The following is a 5,360-nucleotide window of genomic DNA, read 5'->3' as shown; positions in this document are numbered from 1 at the left end:
CCGGGAGCGGAGCCCTGGAGGGCCTGGAGGGGCACAAATCGGTTCTGTGTCGGGGAGGGGGAGCAGGAGGGTGAGGCAGGTGAGACAGCGGGAGAGAGAAGCGAGGTGGGCGGATAACGGGAGAGAAGCGGGGAGGAGGTGGCGGTGCAGGAGCAAGAGGAAAGATCAGACAGGAGCAGGGAAGAGCAGGATAAAAGCTGAACCCAGGCTGCTCCTGCTGCCACACCACAGCCAGAACTGTCTGTCTCCTGGAGCAGTGTCCACCTGGATAAATCCTGTCCATCCTCCAGGAAGAAATGGCTGCGGTTCCACTGGAAACTGGGCCGGCTTCTGCTTCTCTAACTTTCCATGCAGCCCATCCCATTCCCCCTTTGCTCTCTCCCTTTGGCACAAATCTCTTTGCTCAAGCCTCCACATTCCCTCGTGCCTGGCCCCCAGCTCTTCCCTGGAGGGAGCAGAAGCCCAGGCAGCCCAGCCACTTCCCACTAGCTGGGCAAGGGACACCTCGGGTAAGGCAGGGCATCAAAGTGCTGCAATTAGCTCTGATCTTAATTACACACAATACTGATGAGCTCATCAGTTTAATCTAATTAGTCTGCAGAGCTCAATTGCCTGTCCCTTTTTCTTAAATAATGCGCTGTATAAGCCTATTATCCCTTTGGATACAACCTGTTCGCTCCCAGCAGCCACCAGCCAGGCCCGGCTGGCCTGGCCACCTGTCGCTGCCACCTCTGCATCCTCTGGGCCCCGAGGAGGGGAAGGTGCTTTCCTGAGGGGCTGCATCCACACAGCATCCAGGCTCTGGGCAGTGGCTGGCACACCAGGGATCCCCGTGAGCCCCCGGTGCCTCAGCCTCACCCCCGGAACCTGCCCTGGCCCCGGCCCCGAGCAGGGATCAATGAAATCCCCTAAAAGCTCATAACTTGGAGGTAATTATAAGAAGCATCAATTACCCAGTGATGCAGGTTTCATGAATTCAATTAATTTGCATAGTGATCGATTGAGGCAGGGCCCCCGGGGCCCCGGGGAAGGGAGGACATTGTTCTGCACGCCATTGATTCCACAATGTAAAACCAAAGCGCTCTCCCCTCATTCAGAGCTGCTCATTCAGCCATATTAACTTTCAGATCATTTATTTTTGTACGTCTTTCAACTCTGTTTGTTGCTATCACACAAATGCAGAGTATTACATTGTAGAGAATAATTGAATCAATACAGTCGTGGTGCTCTGGGTCTCCCAGGCCCGCAGGAGCGCGGGAGCTGGCGGGAGCCGTGCACAGCCGGGGAGGGCTTGTTTTAACCTTTCCAGTGATTAAATGCCCGTCTGGCTCTGGATTAACTTTCTGCACCGCGTGGTTGCTGTTGTTTCACCAGGATCGGAGCGGGAGATGCTGGCACTGGGAGGAATCCATGGAGAGGCTGCTCCTCTCCCCGAGCACCCTGAGGCTCCATGGCAGGGTGCAGACCCAGCCAAGCCCTCCTTCCCCTCCCCGCCCTTCTCCATTGCAGGCGGCCACACGCAAATCAGGGCCCGGGAGAGAGGAAGAAGCCCCTTGAAATGAAAAGCCACCGCATAAAGGAAGAATCCTTCAGATTGAAATGGCTCTGAAAAGAGACGGGTTTTAATTCCGCCTCCCCTCCCACTGGGATATTAGACAGCTAAATAGCAGCGCGCCTGTTTCCCTCAGATAACCGGCTCCCAATGAGCACCGTAATTGTCCCCGGCCCCTCTCCGGCGCAGGTCATTTACCGCCCGGCACACGCAGCCAAACACAAATCCGCTTTCCAAGGGAAATTTCTATTCTTATCTGCGCTCTGCAAGAGGGTCGCACGCGGCCCCCGTTAATTGAAGCTTTGATGTTTGTTGGAGGAGGCCTCTGATCAGCTCCGCCGAGGGCTGAGCCGCCACCGCGCGCCCGCGGGCCAGCCACGCTGGGGAGGGAATCCTGATAAAGGAGGAGGCAGCACGTCCGCCCTGCCTCGGTGCTGGGGCTGAGGTGCCCCAGGGCCACCTGCCCCCAGCCCCAGGCCGGTGGCACAGGCAGACCCGAGTGTCCGCCCAGGGCGCTTCCCTGATCCGGTGTCCTCTGAGTGCTTTGGCTCGTTTGCTGCAATATCCTCCAGCAAATCAAGCATCCCCTTCTTGGGATGTTTTCAATCTGTTTTATGTTGATTTTAATTAAAGAATTTGAAACTGAACAAACAGTTCGTAGCAGGTGGCCATACGAGTGTGAAATAAGCAAACTGTTCTCTCTGCCACAAACCCCACCAGTAAATTCCTTCAAATTAATCCCAGCCTCCGAGAGGCTGCCGGCTCTGTCTGAAGCAAGCCGGGCTCTGCCGTTCTCCAAATATTTGCCTTCATCCCAGTGCCAGGAGCTGGGGAGCAGGGATGGACAGAAGCCATGTCCTCAGCAGGGATGCTCTCCACCCACCTTCACTCCCTGAGGGCAGGAGGGTGGATTTCCCACTGGGAAAATACTGCACCACGGATTTGGCTGCACTCTATCACCACCAGCATGACCCCAACACGAACCCATCCTCATCCTCCTCCTCTGCCAGGGCAGCACATTCTGCCCAAGCATCCCTGCTCTGCTCCAGGACCTTCCTCAGCAGCCAGGAGCTCCTGGCGTGACCTTGAGGAACAGAGGGAAAGGCCCCTGCCCAGGTAACAGTCCCTGCATATTGATGGTCCCCAGGGAAGGCACAGGCAAAGAACAGATGCCCACAAGCTTTTCTTCCTGCAAGGCTGTGCTGGAGATAGCAGGGGAGAGAAAAGGCGAGGGAGAAGAAACGCACACACACGCTCCCCTTCATCTCCAACTCCTGCCCTCGCTCAGAAGCCTTATCAGCATCTGTAAGAGATCACGTTTCCCCTCTGGAAATGCCAGCAGAGAGCAGCTGCCAGCTCTGTTGGTGTCCTGAGCTCCATATCCTGCCCCTGGCCCAGGGGTACGCAGGGCATCTCACACCCTCAGAGCGTGGGCATGTCCCTCTGGCTGCCCACCTCAGCCACTCTGGCCACTGCTCCGAGCACAGCCAGGGAATTATTGCCACATTCCCTGTCATCACCATCTCCCACCCTGGGCATTATTGCCACATTCCCTGTCATCGCCATCTCCCACCCTGGCCTTTGGTCCCAGCAGCATTTCGGGAGGGAAGCAGCTCTCACCTCACCCCAGCCAAGGGGCCACAGGGCAGGAGGCCACCAGCTCCCCTCGTGCATCAATCCCCTTTCCCCCTGCAGTGCTCAGAGCATGTTTAACACCCCACCTTTCCCATCTGCCCTTCGGGGTGACCCAGGGCTCCCTGGATCCCCTGTGCGCCCACGCCGGCCAAGCTGCCTGGGTAATTGCAAGACGTTCCACTTCCCTGGGATTACCGACAGTTTTCCTTCCCTTCCCCTCAATAAATATGGATGCACAGCTGCTGCTGAGCAGAACCAGCAGCAACAAAGAGGGGCAGGCTCCAAGCACCACTCCCTCCTTCCCCCCCTGTGCTCCCAGTGCTGCCGCTGGCCCGGATTCAGGCGGCTCGGAGGGGGCCCATCGGGAATTTCTTCCCCAGGTGCCGGGCTCAGGTGTCTGTGAAGACAAAAGAATTCTGACAAACAGCTGGGGAGGAAGATGGGATTTAAGAGAAAATGAGGCAGCACAGCTTCTCCTGCAGCCTCGCCCCAGAGCCGGGAGGAAGCGTGGAGATTAAAGAGTCGAACACTTCCCGTGAAGGCGCCACGGGAATGCCACATCCCAGAGCTTCCTCCCGGCCTTTCAAGGAAAGGATAGGCTCTGCTCCATTTATTAATCTCCTAATCACTAAATTAATTTCCATCTCAGTTACAGCACGCTCGGAGTCTATTAGTAAATCCTGGCCTGGCTGCTTGGCAACTTTTGTTGTAAGATTCCTATTAGATCATGTTTCAAACCGGCAGAGATGGAGCAGTTATTATCTTAATAAGTCCAACATTAAAGGCTCTGCAGCGGGGATGGATGGGAGCGCTCCTGCTGCTGGCAGCCCTGCATCCAGGGAGGCTGAGCACACCTGGATGGCTGCACCTGGCAGAGCCCACCCTGCACCCCGAGCAGCCCAGCCCCGCGCCCTGTCCTGCTGCGGACAGAGCTGCTCTGCTGCTGGGCTTCACTGCAGGGCCTGAGGCTGGCACTGCGGGAGGAACTGCCAGAAATGTTTGCTCACCCGTCTGGGAATGATTTCTGAGTTCTCATTTCTGATTTCTGATTTCTGACTTCTGCCCAAGCCTGGCACCGCCACTGTGGGGGCACAGGGGCCATGGGCAGGACGGGCTGGGGGGCTCAGGGCCAGCCCAGGGGTCAGGCACAGCCCCAGTGCCCCTGCTGGGGCAGGAGCTGTGCCAGCATCCCTGCACCATCCCCTCTCCCCCTGCACTGCACGCCGCCTCCTCCGGCTCATTGGCGTGAAATTTAATTTGCAGCAATCAGCTGGAGGTGAGGCAGGCGCTGAATTAGCTCGACGTGGTGCTCTCGCCTCCGCCCAGGCCCCCTCCCCTGCCCGTCCCAGCACCAGGAGCATCCCAGCAGGGCTGGATCCCGCCGGGGGTGAGTTATGGCCGGGCTGGATGCACACATATTCTGATAAGGAAGAATAATAACTTGTCAAAGATACATATGATATGTGTTTTCTTTCCAGACAGAATATATATTGGGATAATTCATCAACTTGGCCTGGCACTGGCCAGGAGAGAGAAAGAAGAGAAAAAGAAACTCAATAAAAAGAAGTCAAGGCAGAAAAAGCCCTTGGCAGCGAGTGCTGTCTCCCTGCAGGATCCCTCTGCTCTGAGCTGGGTCTGGCAGGGACTCCTGGCTCCCCACTGGAACCTGGCCTGCATCCACAGGGCTGCTGTGCCACCATCAGCACGGTGGGCTGGGCTGGGCACGTCCCCAGCCTCGCTGGGGCAGTGAAACTGCTTTGGGACAGGCAGAAGAGCTGAGCACCAGCAGCCCCAGCTCACCCAGCTGCTGCCGAAGCCTGCCCTGAGCTCCAGCGCCTCCCTCCTGAGGAGGAGTGTGGCACAAACACCACAGCACCCAGGGATGAAGGCTGGCACAGCCCAAAGCAGCAAACCAGGGACTGAGGGAAGATGCAGAAGGGGTTTGTAAAGTGATTTGTCAACTGACAAGCAGAAATATATTACCAATTTAGGCCTGTGATTTGCCTGCAACTTTTTTATCCTTGAGATGTTGTTGAGCAGATTAAAGTGTCAGCTTTGATCCATGCATTTGGATGGAAACATAAATATTGCTGGCTCTTCTCCTCCCAGCCAGCACCTGCCGCAGGTGAGCGTGCCCAGGGGTGCTGCCCGGCCGTGCCCACCCACATCCCCA

This window comes from Geospiza fortis, unplaced genomic scaffold (genome assembly GCF_000277835.1).
Source record: "Geospiza fortis unplaced genomic scaffold, GeoFor_1.0 scaffold183, whole genome shotgun sequence".
Classification (NCBI taxonomy): Eukaryota; Metazoa; Chordata; class Aves; order Passeriformes; family Thraupidae; genus Geospiza; species Geospiza fortis.
The sequence above is the reverse complement of the archived record's forward strand: the minus strand, read 5'-3'. Positions refer to the sequence as shown.